Consider the following 19,359-nt stretch of genomic DNA (forward strand, 5'->3'; position numbering starts at 1 on the left):
GGAAAGCGAATAAAAATAGATATTATTGATGCCGAGTATTGTTATTTATTCACCATGATTGGCAAGGAGCAGAGTAACGAAAGTGAGCGTTTTAAACACCTTTCGAAGTACGAAATCTTTGTTTGGACTCGTTCGTATTGATCACACGTGATATTACAATGTAAAATGTATACATAAAAATTATCAATGACAGTTTCATATGCGGATGATTAAAAAAAGTAATTTCTTTTTGTATTAATATGGATGTGAAAAAGTTATTGCAGGATGCGAAAATTAAAAAAAAGAAAAAAACTATTCCGATATATTTTGCTATCTGAGAATTTAAACATGTTATTATATAGGTGTATTGAAGTATTAGGATAACATTTAAACAGCTGTGTTTTAGTCTCTTTTATATCACCGAAATCCTCCATGAGTTTCGTTAGATAAAAATATTTTTTTCTTGAAGTAGGATAAAACATTGAACCAATGAGTTATTTTGGCAAAGCTGATTTTATTTTCGTAAATCGATCCTGTTCGATAATTAGAAGTTTGTAGTTTAGAGATGAAAACTAGTTTTATGATGATCGAAAGAATTTTTTCAACATATTGTATAGCTCAATTTTTTTCTCTTGATTATTAAAATAAATTATAATATAATATGTATCATTTATAAAAAATTATAAAATAATATGTATAATATATGTATGTGTGTAATGTACGTGTGTGTGTAATTTACATTATCGTTATAGACAACGAAGAGAACAAATTTTGGATATTTTTTTTTATAGAAAATCTCTTTTATCAAGAAAATAATCTTTTTAAGGCATATTGCTTTTCTAATTATCACTTGTTAATTCTCTTATCTATCTTATTATCGCGTTCAACTTTTGTTTGCGTTACTACTACGTTGATTACCGCGATGTTTTTTAGACACGTACTTTGAACTTTTAACCATTATTTGCCAACAAATGAAGTAAAATAAATGCGTACACTTCTCGCGCGTTATCTCGATTAGTTCGGTGATATTTAAATTTTTTCAGTATTTGTATACAAGTCCTTCTATTTTCGTTTACATATAAAATTATATATAATATACGTACATTTACATTATTATAACATATATATGTAAAATATTATTAAATATCTACCTTGTAAGAAAATCGTTGTTAGGTAGAAATTCTAGTTTTTACTCGTAATGATTTATTGATTTATTGAAATATTACTGTTAATATCTTTATTACTTAAAATAAGGATAAGGAGAAAGAAAAGTATAAGGAGAACATCAAAGAAACGAAATTGAATTCTTTTTTTTATTCGAAAATTCTAATACAGGTAAATTTAATAAAAATTTTGATTCGAACATTTAAATAAAATTGTGGTGCATAAGATATAAATTTCGAGTTGAAAGTTTTAAGAGAATGGAGGAGAGAAAAAGGGAAAGAAATAAAAAATGAATGGTACCTAAAAAGTGAGTCTAGATGTTCGAATAGTTCTTAGAATTAGAATTGAGATGGTAATAACAAGTTGGTTTTAAAAATCTTTCTTGTAGTAGCATTTGTTAGGAGCTTTTTTCTGTTTATAATTTTCTATTATCTGTCAGATAAAAAAGGTGCATACTATTGATGATGTTGCGGTAACTTTGTTGACCTCATCGGTTTCTATATCTTTTTATTTCTCTTTCTTTCTGTGTTTAAAGATCTATCACTGGTTTTTAAATATTCATATAACGTATTTTTACCTAAAATTTTATTTATGATTTAATTTAATTTATTATAATGAAAAATTTAACTGCAGTTCTGAATACTGGAAATCTTTATTCAAGGTTACTGGTATTTTTCGAGCACTCTTTGAAAATAGGTTCTTTGAGAAATCGTTGAACTCTTTAAGTTGAACACACCTTCGATTTTATGCTTTCGTTAAGTAGTTCGAAAAGTATTCTCTTGCTGTCATATATTTTCCTTTGAGAAAATGGTACATCTTTTTTGAAAGGAAAGGAGAGAAAACTAAGAAATTCACATATTTTTAAAGATTTGTGAACAAAACGTGAATCAGGACGTGAACAATGAAAAAGATGGATTCTTGTTTTTCTTTTACAAAGGAAAGTTACTCCTTCGTCAATTGAAAAACGTCAAGAAAAATAACAAAATTTTTAGAAAATAAGAGACCAACTTTCTCTATTGCTAATCCTGCTATTACAAAAATCAAAGTTTTTGTCCTTTACTAGTCGGGTTACAATAAAAATTAACTTGCTGGCGAATATCATAAATTTTATAAAATTACCCGAAACTTTGTGAAGATAAAGTATGCATCGATCTGAAAATAAAAACCTTTATTAGCTTCTTTGAGAATAATATTTTTCAAAAATATTTTTAAAGGATTTCTAAAGCCTAAGCTTTTTGAATAATAAGTCGTGGTGCCTTCATTTCTTACACTTACATTTTTGTTTCATAAGTAACTTCTCAAAAGTAAAAATTAGTAACTCCTCAAAATTGTACATCCCTGTTATATAACGTGTATAAGTCTTATAGTCGTTTGAAATGCGACTTTAGTTGAGTAAAGAACAAAGATAAAAGAAAGAAGAACGAAATATTTGCAAATATCAATTAGTTTATTGTAAATTCTTTGTATAAATATTTAAATATTTCAAGAAAAATCAATAAATATATATATATATATATATAGAATAAAAGTAGTGAAGTATTAAGAAATGTTGTAATATTGACAGAAAAGGAATTGGATTGAATTTTAAAAAAATATAAAATTGGATATGTATTATTTGATTATTGTCGTGTTAGTAGGTCGATGGGACGGTTGGACGATAACAATTTTATCGCTATACATACGACATTTAGTGAGAAAATAGGATTACTTGGTATTAAATATAATACAATTTTAAATAATCACAATTTTTTTCTTTTTTTGTTAAACATAATATCGAATATATTTAGATATCGTAAATCAAGAATAACGAGTTTTTATTATGTTCGATATTTTATAATACAGTTATCATCGAAGAAATTGAGCTAAAGTATAATTCTTAATTGTTCAAGCTTAAACTATTTATATTGTATTTATTTTTTATTAAAACACCTTTCATAATTTAAATCGCAATGTATGGATATATAATTTCAAAATCTTTATACTCTTACAGCGTAGCATTTATGAAATTTCAAATATCGAATTTAAATGCAGAAGAACATCTAATTGGATTTAAGAGATAATCCGTAAGAATTTTATTCTTACGAAAAGATCTACGTATAATATCCATTTTTATGCGACGATTTTAACATGATTATTATTGGAAAAGCATTATGTTTCTCTAATACATTTCATACATACTTATAAATTTTGGTCACAAAATATTTTGACTTTCGACAAAATTGCACCAATTAAATCGGATTGTACCAAATTGGATTACATTATTTTTTGAATACAAAAATTTATTACTATATTTCTATTAATAATAAAAGGTGGTATAATGATAATTATCCTTTTCAAGAAGTATCTTAATGACAATTCGCAATAGTTTGACCTGTCTAGTTTTTCGTACAGTTAAAGATATATTGTATCTAATACATTGTATGCAAGGTCTTCTAACAGGAAACATGAACAACAAGGAGCTATCACATATTTTTTCTTACAAATTTTATTTGTTTAAATGATTTTTCTCATTAAGCGGCACAACATTGTTGCTACACTAATATTTATAATAATTGATATTATTTTTATTAAAATTCTTGTCATTTTTTATACCTTAATTATATTATTGGAAAAAGACTTTCTATTTATAGATATTTTATCTGTTTAGATAAAAACATAAGAGACTGGTTGTGCTGGAGATATAAAAAAAATTACGATGGTAAAGAGTCAAGAAGAATTTTCTGAGAAAATTTTTTTAACTTTTTATTATTTTCTTTAATCAAAAAAATCTCTATTCTTTATGTATATATATAAGTTGTAATATATAGTTTGAATTAAATTTGTAGTTTTAATTTATAGCTTGGATTGAATAGTACAGATTAGGATCGTTAAAGTTAAGAAAAAATTTATTGATTTTATTCATATAAAATTTTGCAATAATTATTTCCATTGGATTATTTCTTTCGAATATGAGTTATCCGAATCTAGTTTATATATTATTTTCTTATGATGAAATCTTTTGATATATACTTTAATAATAAATGTATTATAGAAAAAAATGATACAGTTAACAGTTTATTATTAGAAAAATTATAGAGAAAAGTTCATTGAACGACCTCAAGGATAGCAAAAAAACCACAATAAACATAAAAGTATTTAAAGACAGTGAAAAGGATATAGAAGAAAGGAAAGGAGGATGTTGAGATAGAAATGAAAAAGATTATTCGTTATTCAATATCTTAGAAGAAAAATAACGATAAACGGAATGATATGATTCGTTATTACGAAATAATGACGTCATTAACGTCAAGTAAGGTACTTCGGGGCGGAAACAGTTTGTAAGAAATTCAGGGAGTAGGGGTAGTAAAAGTAAAAGAGAATCAAAAGTGGGGTTACGAACGAGTATATAAATCCGTAAAAATTATTAGTTCAACGATGTTACTGACAAAATGTGTTAGAGACGTGAACTTATAGTCTAGGGTAAATTCGAATAAATTTTTCATTTTGTATTTATCATTTTGAATTGTATTTTGAAAATTAAAAGTTATTTGACTTAGTTAATTTTTTGTACCTTTAATATTAAATGTAAACTAAATCAATTAACTTTCATTACTTGAGATTGAAGAAAAGAGAAGAAGAAAGGCGAGCGAGAGAGAGAGAGGAAAGATTTATCTACGTTTGTATATGAGTTTGTGTATTTCATTATTTATTAGAAATCTAAATTGTTATTTTACTTTTAAAAGGAAAAGTTTGGTGGTCGTCGATTTCTCTGATTTTATATATCTATGTTATCAAATCAAGATAGTAGAAGAAGAAATCAATCAAGGATTTTTCTTTCTAGGGAAAGGAGCAGCAGCGGTATATGTATTTTATATTTTTTTATATTTTTCTTTTTACATCTTCCTCCCTGGTCCAAAGAATGTATCGTTCCGCTTTCTAATTACTTATGTATAAAAATTAGAGGAATATTTAGCAAAACTGTCTTTTGCGAAATCAATATTGACTTTGTCTTTGATCGTGTGTCTTTTATAATCTATTTGGAATAAGACTAGTTATTATTACAATATCTATTAAATTTCTTATTGCTGTTTAATATTTTTTGATAAATAAGTATTTTTGAGAATGAAGAGCATTTTGTACGAGAGTATTAAGTGGAGAGTATTAAGAAGGATCATTCGTCATTTTAATGTAAAACGTTTTCTCGATCGGTAATCTTCTCGCCGATTTGTATTTCGCGAATTTGTCGGTTACATTATTATCGCTCATTGAAATCTTATTTATTCTTATTCTCAGAAAATTTCATAGACTTTAAAATAAACTTTGCAAGATTATTCGCATTTCTTTTTCTTATCTTAAGCGAGCCAGTAATATATTCTTGATTTGTTACTTTGACGTAAAACAACTAATTTATATAAATGAGGATATATTTCGATATTTTGTTTTTTTCCTCCATTCTTTTCTTTTTATCTTTGTATGTGTCTTTTTCTTAAATGTGGCCATTACTTTTTTCGAGTCATTTCAATGATATTCGAGCACATTTTATATCGTTTCCACTGTTTCTTTGCCGCGACTTTTCTATTTACGAAAATTTGACATTTGATTTAAGCTTCGACACGATTATCGATTTCTATTATCACAGTTTTAAAAGGCAAATAATTTTTTAATCATATAAGTGATATCAACAAAAGATAATTTTACTATTCCTCACTCTTTCTTTTTCATCCTTTTTCGATGTTAACGAATAAAATGAGTTTGAAAGTGAAAATTTCTTTTCCTCTCTTTGAAATGTGACGGACAGTTCTCGACCCTTCTTTTATGACACTCGGCTCGTAGATAAAGTAAGGGACAATGAGATTTGACCAAAAGTCAAAAATATCATTTTTCATTTCTATCGTTGCTCCATTTAAATAAATCAACTGGACCTACCTACACTATTGTTCCTTTTTATTTTCTTTGATATTTCTAACCAATAGAAAAAAGAGGTATACAAAGCTTATGGTAACCGAAGGTTTATTTATAGCTTATATATCATCGGCAATAGATTTAACCTTCAAGTTGTTCGAACTATCCTTTTTCGTATTTGATCTAACATATTTGTACTTCTAATATACGATTTCAATACGTAGAGTGTAGCTATTCGATTAAGAATATTTTTTTCCTAGATATTATTTAAAAAATTGTTCAACAATGCCCCTTCAAACATTCGTGATATCTGCTTTATTGGTAATTTTCCTTCGTTTCATGCAAAAGTTAAGATGAAATAAAATTATGATGACAGAAAATCAATATTATCCATCTCGAACAAGCAATAAAATTAGTAGCAATAAATTGACAAAGAGCAATAATATTCCCACTATTTTTCAACCATACCCGCTTGAAATAATACTGATAGAACTGTAGTAAACGTTAGAATCTCTCATTTTATATATTTTTTTTTCATTTCTTAATTTATTGTCCCGTGATAGAAAGCTTTCATGTATACCTATTTTCACACATATATACATTAGTAGATACTCTTCTCACTCTCTCAATCTTCTTCGTGTTCTATCGGTTGCAATATTTTCTCTTTCTCAATCTATAAAATGTCGCTTTTCTATCTTCAATGGAATTTTCTGGATCATCGAAAAAAAAAACAATTGATTCTTTTTTTACTTTTTTCAGAGAAAAGTATCATTAGGAGATGAGTACAACGATTCTGGAATATTATCAGATGGATATGCTAGTAATTATACATTTCTTATAATCGGAACTGTCTCAGATACAAATTGCAGTTTATTATTTTGAAATCATACTCAACAGCATCCAAATAATGTACATTTTAACAAACTATTCGTAACGCACTATGAAAGATTTTTTAAATGAATATTAACTTATCCATATTATTCAACGAATTTAAACAAATTGATTATCTTTAATGGATCTGAATAGTGTTACAAAAATCATGTCTATCAGGAATAATGGATATATTTTTCTCTGTTCAAGTTATTACGCAGAGTATTTAAACAGGTATGTTGAAAGATATTGTTTTATGAGAGAAACTATATAAACTAATATTAATGGAATTAATTATTTTAATAAATTTTTAATTAATTTAATTAATTATTAAATGATAATAATATTATACTAGCATAAAAGTTTTATTTATTTAATACATGTTTTCATTAAGAGATAGGTTTAATAAGTAAATAATAGGTTTCAAATAGGCTATTTTCTTTGTAGAGCAAGTACCATCGATTTAAATTCCCAGGGAAGAGTAAAAACATTTCGATACAAAAAATGCCAAACTCATCGCTGTAACTAAAAGGAATTTTGTAATATAATCGATACAAAAGATGATATACTACTAGCGAATCCAAATTATACATTCGTGACAGATTATTTAGAATCATTTGAAATATTATTTAAAAAATTATTTCGGTTAAAAACCGAATAATCAAATGTTCTTATTAATTCGTAAACAATTCAATGCTAAATAGCCATTTAAAATCTCATTAAAAATTTGTCGGTATAGACATACTGAGAATTACTATATAATGGAATATTATCACTAAAATTATAATATACTTATTTGTCGGTGATGATATTGAATTTACTGATGATGTTGATTGTTTACTAAATCTGTTGCTGATTACAGTATAGCACAAAAATAGGTCTAAGAAAAATATCGACAGTAGAGAATAAGCAGGAAAGGAGTTCAATTGTCGAACGTTGAACAAAAACACGATGCAGAAAACGAAAACTCCTTCGAGATGATTCTCTTCTAAAAATCTAATAATCGTTATGATAACGTCTATCTGACTCTTACTTATTAATATAGCTGATGTCATGATTAATGGTCTAGAAATGGATTAAAAATTACAGATCATTGTATGCAGTTTAATCTGTTCTGATCTTCTTATCCTAGAACATTGTCCATTAGAAAAAAAAATACAGGAAATGTTCGTACCATTGAATCTACGTAATTTCTCATCTTCCTTGGAACGATGATCATTTGCTCGAGTAAAAGTCCAGCTAAATCAACAAAAGCAACTGGTACTATGCTGAACAGGGAAGGCATATAAATGATCGTCGATAAGTTTTTTCGGAGAATACATTCGAAGAAGAAACAACATCAGTATTTTCTAAACGAATTTTATAAAATCGACTCCAATTCTCTTTGTACCTTGGAAGATCGCTTAGAAGATTATCAATTACAGAACCATAATAACACCGATCAGAAGATCATTCGAAAAACTATTTGAAAGATCGTCCAGAATATAAATCTTCATTATATTTCAGATATTCGTTTAAAAAAATGTTCATATTGTAAGATCTAGCAATGTAATGATTAATATGCTTCTAATAAAGTTGAGTATAAATTCATCAACAATGTTGATTTTTTTTCTTCATATAGATATATCAAAGCAATTTCGGAAAATGACCTCCACAAATTAATTTTCACATGAACTTCAATATCGAATTATTACCTGTATTATTATATTCACTTATATAGAATATTTTATATATTGAATTATAAAATTATAATAATGAAAAAAAAATAAATTTTTGAATCTTTACATGATTTTGAATGAATGCTGTGCTATTCGAAATCATGCGAATAATTTGGCGTTCATATTATCTGATCACGAATTGAAGTTGCTATATAGAATAATATTAATAGGAACAAATAAAATTAATAATTATTATATGTGTTATATGACTTGAAATAAATGATAATATAAAGTTGTTAAATTTGTCAAACAAAATTCAAGAATTTTATAATATGACAATAGATTATTGTTCCTTTTATTTATTTATTCCTATTTTTGACCGATATAGGAAGTGTAATTTTATCTATATAAAGTAATATACATGTACTTTTAATGTTATGTACTAACTTCGTCCCTCTCAGTAAGTATTTGTAATGATTACAATATTATGCTAATGATATTATAAATCATGACGAGATTTGTTATGTCTATGAACTGTTCTAGTAATTTTTAAACTAACTATTTTCTGTACTATTTAATTTTCATGTTCTTTTTTGTAGGAAATGATATCACCAAATAAAGCATTTGCAGCTATAATTCTTAGTTATAAGTTGTATAACAAGTTTCCGCGAGCATTTTATTTTTCTTCTTAAACTTTCTCAGATAAAACACTATACGATCTGAAAAACTTTTACCACAGTTGTCTACATTATATTCCAATAGAATTAATTATTGTAATTTTCCAGACTATAGTCATATTTAGCGTCGTTCATTATATCGTCTCTATATGCAAACGACGTTTTCATTCTTCTTATGGTAGGCGTGATCTAAGGAAATTTTGTCAATATTTTACGTGGCAGTTAACGTGTTAATAAAAAAGAAAGCATAAAAATTATAATAATTACTAATAGCTGTAGCAAATTTTAACTCTTGAATTTTTTCTATTTGATCAAAACTTCGATTAATCAGAACTCTAATTATCTAGTACTTAAGTATACTAATTACTAGAAATATGTAATAAATTATATGGAAAAACAATAAAGTTACTCGAAGTTACAAAAAGTTTATTTGTGAATCACTCTTTCTCATTTCGTATATGTAATTTTTTTTTATATAAAAATTATGTAATATTCATATATATAAAATTATAGTACAATATAAATATCAAGACTTATACCTTTTTGAAAGGAGTTTATCATCAAAAGAACATGTAAATATTATACAGAAATATATATTTTTAGAAGTGTGCATTTTTTGTTGTTTCGAAAAAGATGAATAAAATATTAATAATTTTGTATAGTTTGATAGGGCGTAGAAATAATGGATATAATGAAAATGACTGAAGCTTCGTTTTTCAATTTACGTTTTTCAATTTTATGAACTTTGTTGTATGATGATTATCGGACAAATTATGTTTTTGATTTAATATTTTTTTTTTTCTATACGAAATTATTTTTATATATATTTTATCGATTATTGATTGAAATAAGAATATAGTGGTAGTATTAATAGAAATAATTAGTAGCAACTATTAATTATATTGTAAAATTAACGTGAATTTAATATCTTCAATGAAATGAAATAATTTAAATTTAATAAAATGAATAATTTAATTTAACACGACATACTTTTTATGATATAAGAAAGTAAAAAGTAAACGATAATGATATAAAAAGAGTCATAATTATTGGAAGATCATCGATTATCGAAATAAATCGATTTTTTGAATATTTTCTTCCTTAATCCATACAATTTTTTTCACAATAACAAAAATTGTCATTTTTGTCAGAGACAAATCATAGCAATAGACTTATGTAACGCAATGATCAGATCATAGTGTATTACATTAATGATTATATATTATATATTATATATTATATTTCCTTATGAAGTATCCCCAAAAATTTATCGATTAATTTACTGTTGATATTATTATTCAAAATATCAATTTGAAGTTATCGAATGATTACTTAGCTCATTTCTACGAGACGCTAATCTGTTCGTTTGAATAAGAAAAAGAAGTTGTATATACTTAAACCAAATTCTTCAATCATAACCGTTGGGATTAATATAGATACAATTGTAGTGAATAATCGTCAGAACCTCCCATTTTCTTATTTTTTTTTTTCTCTTAATTTAGTATTTCGTGCTGGTAAGATTTCACGTATACATAAGTATTTTCACATATACATAAGTAGATACCCTTCCCGCTGTTTCGCCTTTCCTCATGTTCTATCGTTTGTAACATTTTCCCTTCCGCAAAATATTACTTTTTTATCTTCAATGGAATATTCTCGATCATCGAAAAAAAAAACTGATTCTTTTTTCACTGCAGCGAAAAGTATTATTAGGAGGTGAGTATGACGAATCTGGAATAGTGCTGGACGGATATGCTAGTAATTCTACATTTCTCATGATCGGAACTTGCTCAGAGGAAAATTGCAGTTCATTAACTCGAAATCTTACCCAACAGAATCCAAATAATATACACTTTAATAATATTCTTCGTAACGCACAATGATTAATTATTTTTAATGAATATAACTTATCGATATTATTCACCGAATTTAAATCAATTGACGATCTTAAAAGGAATGATGATTACTGTCTAAATCCATGTCTATCTGGAATAATGCATAAAATTTCCATATCTAATTTTTGGCATAGTGAATTTAATCGGGTATGTTGAAAGACATCGTTTTATGAGAAAAGCTATATAAACTAATATTAACAAAATTAACTATTTTAATTAATTATTAGGCAAATAATACAAATAATATTATACTAGTATACAAATTTTACTTATTTAATACATGTTTTCATTACGCGATAGTTTAATAGATAAATAATAGATTTTAAACTGGCTATTGTTTTTGTAGAGCGAGTATTCTCGAACATATTTAATTATTATAACAACAATTTCGATAATCAAAATATTGGAATAGACAGAGACATTAAAAGAATTCCAGAAATCTCTTAAGAACGTAACGATACTACTTTACCTAGTTCAGGAAAATAAATCGCCAATTACTGCCAATTACCATAAATTTCTATTACCATCGATATAAATTCCCAGGGAAGAGTAAAAACATTTCGATACAAAGAATGCTAAACTCATTGCTGTAACTATAAAGAATTTTGTAACATCGTCGATACAAAAGATGACAAACCACTTACGGATCCTAATTATAGATTCGTAATAGATTATTCAGCACCATTTTGAATATTATTTAACAAATCATTTCGGTTATAAACCATTTTAATATGACGAATGTTTTTATTTTCACGTAAACAATACAATGTTAAATAGCCATTCAAAATTTCACTAAATATTCAACAGTATAATTTAGCTCACTTACTATATAATGCAATATTATCACTCAAATTACATTTAAGAAAATATACTCATTTAACGTTAATGATATCGAATGTCCAGGATTCAACAAATATATTGCTGATCACAGTATTGCACAAAACGTGAATCAAGAAAAAGATCGACACTAGAGAATAATCAAGAAGAAATTAGAACGTCGAACGTCGAATCGATAAACGCAATGCAGAAAACAACGATTCCTTCTCGATGATTCTCTTCGAAGAATCTTATTTTCGTTTTAATAGCGGTTATCCACCCTTCACCTATTAATATGACGCTTGTCATGGTTAATATTGCAGTCAATTGATTAACGGTTTAAATATTATAGAAGATAGTATACAATACTCCTATCTGTATTGATTTTCCATATAGAACATTTCCTAATAGAAATTCGTTGGTTCTGTTGAATCTAAGTAATTGTTGGTTCTCATTCTTAGGAAGGATAGGATGATCATTCGACCGAAAAAAATTCTCCTCCTCCAACGAGAATAAATTGTACTAGCTGAAGAATAGGCAAAGCATATAAATTTGATCGTTGATAAGTTTTCTCAGAAGATACATTCGATGAAGAAATTTCATCAAAATTTTCTAAATGAATTTTCTAAAGTTGAGTAAAATGCCCTCCGTATTTTAGTATACTGCTTGGAAGTTCATCATTTGGAGAATCAGAAGATCCTCAATTGGAGGATCATTTAAAAAACTAATTTAAAGATCATCCTCAATATCAATGTCCATCATATTTCAGGTGGTCGTTTCTGAAATTTGCGATTAAGTCAAATGGTGATACATTATTTTGTTCATATTGTAATATAAGGTCTGGCAATGTTATATAAATACATTTCTAATGAATGTAAATATAAATCCACCGATAGTGTGTATTCCTTTTAAACATATAGATAAATCAATGTATTTTCTTAAAATGACTCCCTCAAATTATTATTACACGTACTATTATATTCGTTTAAATAGTATACTGTATATATTGAATTATAAAATTATAATAATGAAAAAAAAAATAAATTTTTATAAAGAAATAATTTTTCCATGTTTTTTAACATTATAATTAATATGCCTCTCGAAGTCGTGGAAATAACTTGGCAGTTATTCTGTCTAGTCACGTGTGATTTCAGCTGATATGTAGAATGATAGTTAATAGAATAGGAACTATCATAAAGACAATATGTGTTATTATTAATCGTTTGAAATAAATTTAAATGTAAAGTTGTAAAAACTGGCATACAAAATTAAGACTTTTTATAATATGTTTTGACAATAAATTATTATTTCTTTTATTTATTTTCTTTTACTTTTCACCGAACTAGGGAGTATATTTTTTATCTATATAACTTAATGTGCTTGAGCTTTTAATATTTTGTACTAATTCCGTTTCTCCCACCAAGCATTTTACTGCGATATTATGCTAATGATATTATTTATCATGACGATATTGTGCTATGTCTATGGATTGCTCGAATAATTTCTAAATTAATAATTTTCTATACTGTTTAATTTTCATGTTCTTTTCTGTCAGAAATACATCAATTTCCAGGAAAATGTATTTGCAGCTATAATTCTTACGATTAGCAACTATAACTCGTAGTAGTATTAATAGCAGGTATATAGAATTTCGAAGAAATTTTTGTTTTTTCAAATGTTCAATTAGCTATAAATACGTTTCCCTCTGATCGATCACGATTACGTTAAGACAAGATTTAAGTTTTCACTGTTGAAATGTTTTATGTAATCAAGATTAAGCCATCCAACAACCGTATTCCTGTACTCCTAGTTCATCGAAAACTTTCGTTAATCAACTGTAGAAACACATCGAGTTATTAAAACGCGATTGCGATATCAAAGAAGATTGCAAAGATGTTTATGCGTTTACATTTACATGAAAATACATTTTTGTATTACGATGCGATGAATTACGTGTGATGTATTACACGCTAGTGACAATATCACCTCCTAGAAAGTTATTAAGACGCAATGGAAATAATTAGTTATTTATTAATGAGGAAAAAAGAAATGAGTTTCTCTCGATTTACCGTAGCTAGTATTCTTTCTCGTCTTTTCACCATCGATTTCTTTAATCCCGGGTGTATCTTTAATACTAGTGGTCGTTTGTACGGACAAATAGATAAGAAAAAATGAATCCGCATAAAGATTTTTAGGATTAAAAGATAATTTATAACTCTTATTGTAATAATCCTGCTTAACATTTTTAAACTCGAGAGAATATTTGTTAATTTTATTCTTTTGATATTTGCTATTATTTCTATTTGGATTTTTTCTTTTATGAATGTAAATCATTCAAATCACGTTATATTAAATTATATATTAAATCATTATTATGAAATTTTTTAGATGAAATTCTTTAATATATATTTTAATAATATTCTTTCTTACATAGCAAAGGTCATGAAAAAAAATCATCGAACGAAACTTATCTTAAGGATGGCTAGAAAACGAAACGTTAAAGTAATAAAAGTTAATGGAGAAAATATACAGAAGAAAAGAAAGCAAAATATACGTAAGAAATAAAGTATAGTAATGTGTGATAGAATATGGTATGATTAGAAGAAAGGAAAAGTCTATGTATTGTTAAGTATTTATGAAGTAATACAATTCGTTTTTAACCGATTTTTTCTTACTCAGAGTGGAAACAATTCGTGAAAAGTTTGCAGCGGATGTGGAAGGTGGGATAAGAAATGATTAAAAATGAATATGAACGAGCCTATATATTCTTAAAGATTGTTAGACCTAAAAATGGAGTCTAAATATGTTAGAAAAAGGAGCCAGGAATTTGTAAAGTAAATTCAATTTGTAAAAAAATTTTTTTGAAAAAGAAATTTTCAAAAAAATTTTGTATTATATTTTAGAAATTAGTTTGTCAAGTTTCAATCTTCAAAACATAAAGGAAAGAGAAGAGAAGCCGAAAGAGGAGAGATCAGTAAAGACCTGCGTATTTCAAGTGCAGAAGCCTAAACTATTGTGCTTATTAAAGAAATATTTCATGACCTTTGGTTGTTCCGCTATTGTATATGTATTTTCGTGTCAAGGAAGAAGAAGGAAGAGAAGGAGAACAAAAGAAAGAGAGAGAGAGAGAGAAAGATTTTAACAATAGATCCTTCGATCAAGAATTTCTACATCACGAAGATTCTACTTTCTAAGAGAAGTAGCATACATTACGAAGAAACAGTGTGTGTACTTTCTACTCTTTTCCATTTTTTTGTCTCCATCTTTCTTTTCGAACCTTGGCACGAAAAATGTGCCGATCAAGTCGACCGAATGAATTTCATTCAAAAGAATTCAAAATTCTACTAAATTTATTTCTAATGTTTCGTTCCGGTTTCAAATTATTTATGTATGGAAATCAAAGGAACGTTTAGAATAACAAAGCACGAGTACATTATTCGCGAAATGAACTTTGACTTTGTTTTTGATCGTGCGTGTTTATAATCTATTGAAATAAGACGAGTTTGCGATAATGTTTACTAAAGCTCTCTGTTATTTAATTTCTGTTAAGAAACGTAGACACATATAGATGTAAGATATTTATATATATATATATATATATCCTTTGTACGAGGACATTAGATGATAACGATCATTTCTATAAAAAAACTTTTTTAATTGGATATATTCGAATTAATCCGTCTTTCAACGAATTCGTCTATTATATTTCTTTTACTTATCGGAAATTTGACCGATCTCAAAAACATCTTGGTTGTTTATATATATATATATATATATATATATATATATATATATATATATATATATATACTTTAACGATTATTTAGAATTTTTTTTTCTCATTATACGTATAAGCTATATTTTCAATTCGTTACTTCGATATAAGTACAACTAATTCATACGAATATCCGATGAGACATCTTCCTTTGTCTTTCTTTCTTTTATCTTTCTTTCTCTTTGCGCGTGTATTATTACGCGCGTGTTACTATTCTTTCATTCGAGTCATTGAAATATTAATTCGAGCACTTACGCATATATTTACATCGTCACTTTGCAACGAATTCAGGATTACTTTTCACTTCCGTTTGTTACTTCACTTGTATACATTAAATGAACCTATCAACGTCATTCTTCTCGTTTTTTTTTTCTTGTTATCCCTTTTAATCTGTGACAAATAAAGAAACAGAAAGAAAAATAAATAATAGAAAGTTGGTTTGAAATGACTTAACTTAAGACTTACCTATGCGTTATATATTAGTAATGGTACTTTAAGTTCTCAGATTATTCGCTGTTCTGTTTTTAGAGAAATTCGTACGATCTGTTTTTGGAGAATGATTTTTCTCTTTTCTTTTTTTTTAAAGACTTATTCAAACATCATTTACATTATTTAATAATAATGTAAAATAAATGTCCGATTAGTCCGATCAAACTACCATCTACTATAGTTTGTGAATTTCCGTAAACTTCTCATATTAAAAAGTTCTGAAAAAGAATATTATACATATAATCGTATTGATCGTGATCGAAATGTATTGTAAACTCAAATAATATTTCAAACGGATGTATGCAAATACTATATTATTCGGAAATTATTAGCGAAATAATTTTTCATTAATATATTTATATACACGATGGATGTGGATTATTATGGATATATTTGTGGCCGTCACTTACTTCTTGTGCGCTTTTCAATTATATATTTGTAATATAAAGTGGATCTTTGCACTTCACGAACGACGATATTGATATTTAAGGATTTTCGGATTTTATCATTTTTTCAATATAATTAAATTAACGAGAATTTATAATGCACATGAATATTGGCTGAACAATATAACACGAGAAAAGATTTGGATCATTAATGTCCGCTGGTCTTTAAGCATGTGCAATCACTGAAAAGAGGTACATAATGGTCACGGTTATATTTACAATAGAACTACGATATTATAACGTTTTGTAGAACGATGAAGAGACAATGATGGTGACAACGCCGCTATATTATTTTCGTAGTAATAAGAGATTTCTTGGTGTATTTTGTAATTATTTGGTTATATTATATCTACCGTCGATCTGTCATCTGATTAACATTCTAATACACAGGTGGCGTTGTTTCCCTTCGGATATAGATAAGTAAGTTCCACTCGTAGCGAATGTTAAAACTTGATTTATCGGAAGCAACGTTATTGTTTTGGCTTCTTGAGTCTATATTATCATAAGTCCGACTTATTAGAAATATAGCGTTCTCTCCTGAAAAGTGGTTACAAACCATATCGTCCACGACATAAAGAAGTAGCAAGCTTCAAAGTTCAAACTGAGCCGACTGGTAAGGATATGTTTATGTGGGAGCTGTGATAGAAGTTCAAATATATCTTTCTTTACTATGTTATGTAGTAGAGCTGTGATAATACTATAGTTACAAAGTTGTTTAAGATTTCGCAAAGGTGAACTAATTCTTTTTTCTTTTTTTTTATTTTTTAAATATACTCTATAGTGGTATATAGTCCTTAACAGAAAGTACTGTGAATTGAATAAGAGGAAGAGTACCTGCATATATATATATATATATATATATATATATATATATATATATATATATATATATATATAAAATGTTACTCTATCCCATAAAAACTTATCTAAAACTATTATGATTATTTGTATTTTTTTAAATTCATAAAGAAAATACAATAAACGTTTTTTTTTAATTATTCTAATTTATTATTTATAAATTTATCCATAACCATTATCTTATTAAGATTATGTATGTAGCAACGATAAGAACGGCGATAATAGCGAAAGAAAAAGTAATATTTGATTTTCGACGCTTTCTTTCTTATTATTGGTCATCGAGTAAGCTCTGTTCGTTACTTAAATATAAACACTTTCATTATAAAACAATAGAATGTATTTCTATGCTTTTTTTTAGGCTCTCAACTGCTTTTATCGTTTATCATAGTTCTAATATAAACGTAAGTACTTTGTAAGAATACGTAAGAGAGAGAGAAAGAGAGAGAGAGAGAGAGAGAGAGAGAGCGATGAGAGAGGGGCGTAGATATATATTCTATTGTTTTATAATGGAAGTGTTTATATTGAAGCAGCGGGGCTTACTAGATAACCAATTCTAGTGAGAGTAACTTTTATTTTTCACTCTTATGTTAGTTTCTATTGTAGTTTTAACATAAAGATATTCTAAACCAATGAACCGTGAATGCAAACGTTTTCAATGTTAAACGTTGAGAAAATCGAAAAATTTGAAAATAATTGTTTCTCGTCGATCTCGTGAAATAAAAGTAAAATCAATATCAAAGTTGTGCCAAAGTCGATCGAATACCGATCGCAGTTATTTATTAGCAATTATTTTTGTTAAAATGAGAAACAGTATGTTTTTGCGTCATCTTAAATGAACTAAACAAATTTTTTTTATAAAAAGGCATTCGTCATTTCAAGATATGCTCTCTCTTTCTCTTTCTCTCTCTCTCTCTCTCTCTCTCTCTCTCTCTCTCTATATATATATATATATATATATATATATATATATATATATATTTCATTTCTTTTCTACAGGTCTATTATGTTTGGAAATGTAAGAGTTTTTAATTCGAAGGAGGAGTGACTTTCGATGGAGGAGAAATTTGCTACGTATTTGCTAAGAAAACTATTAGATGAAAGTGTTTTTCACTCATAAAACGGGTTTAATTTCTCGCCTCGAAATGAAAGTGTAAGCGATTCGCATTTAAACTTATATAGTTATCAGTCATGGGGTTCGTTGTTAACCCCTTTTCGTGTCTTTTAAATGGAATTATTTTTAGAGCGAGACTATTATATGGGAGTAACCATGTACTTACTTGTCGTGACGCGCCTTCGTTCTTTCCGTGACGTGTACGATAGAGAAGGATGCGTAGAAAGGATGCAAGTGAAGTAGAACGTAAAAGAGAGGGAGAGTTAGGTAGAAAGATAAATAGAGAGAGAGAAAAGTTCTTTTTCAATAAATCTCTCGTTGACCTCATATTTTAGCTACCTGGTGCTAAGCACGACATGGAAAGATCTATGAAAAACTATAGTAGTTCAGAATGTTGCTCAAGTAACAGCTCATGTGCAGAATGAAAAGTTTTCGGCTGCTGGCAATACTTTAGGCCTTATATCGGATGAATGGAAGTAAATGCGAACATCAGAAGTAGAGATTTATATTTTATAAATCATCAACCGTGTACTATCACTTCATGGATCAATCCTAGAATCCGTGTGTCTCTTCAATGTCTTTCATTCTCTTTATCTATATATTTTTTATATTCTACTTGTTCCTTAATATACGTAAACGGATTGTTTTTATCTTTTAGCAAATATATCTCAGTGTAGTCTATTATTCAGTGCGATATTGCCACCAAATTGACTTCAACAACCCATGGCCGGTGATATATA

The 19,359-nt window shown here is 27.1% G+C and overlaps 2 long non-coding RNA genes across 16 annotated transcripts; one reads left to right on the plus strand and one right to left on the minus strand.

Annotated features, from left to right (window-relative positions):
- Positions 1-1,776: 1,776 nt before the first annotated feature.
- LOC124426487 lies at positions 1,777-16,924 on the minus strand. 4 transcript variants are annotated; one of them, XR_006942752.1, is made up of 5 exons: positions 16,615-16,924; positions 16,181-16,422; positions 15,971-16,105; positions 2,419-2,481; positions 1,777-2,295 (listed from the first exon to the last, which is right to left on the minus strand). It is a non-coding gene; the product is annotated as an uncharacterized LOC124426487 (long non-coding RNA). The 4 variants fall into 4 exon arrangements; XR_006942751.1 differs by lacking the exon at positions 2,419-2,481 and having other exon boundaries at positions 16,615-16,923; XR_006942750.1 differs by lacking the exons at positions 1,777-2,295; positions 2,419-2,481 and adding an exon at positions 11,849-12,719 and having other exon boundaries at positions 16,615-16,923.
- Positions 4,218-8,491, plus strand: LOC124426483. 12 transcript variants are annotated; one of them, XR_006942743.1, is made up of 5 exons: positions 4,220-4,602; positions 4,741-4,810; positions 4,924-4,980; positions 6,784-7,128; positions 7,342-8,491. It is a non-coding gene; the product is annotated as an uncharacterized LOC124426483 (long non-coding RNA). The 12 variants fall into 12 exon arrangements; XR_006942734.1 differs by having other exon boundaries at positions 4,218-4,602; positions 4,741-4,980; XR_006942740.1 differs by lacking the exon at positions 4,741-4,810 and having other exon boundaries at positions 4,221-4,602; positions 4,866-4,980.
- Positions 16,925-19,359: the final 2,435 nt, after the last annotated feature.

The sequence above is a fragment of the Vespa crabro genome, chromosome 9 (genome assembly GCF_910589235.1).
Source record: "Vespa crabro chromosome 9, iyVesCrab1.2, whole genome shotgun sequence".
Taxonomy (NCBI): domain Eukaryota; kingdom Metazoa; phylum Arthropoda; class Insecta; order Hymenoptera; family Vespidae; genus Vespa; species Vespa crabro.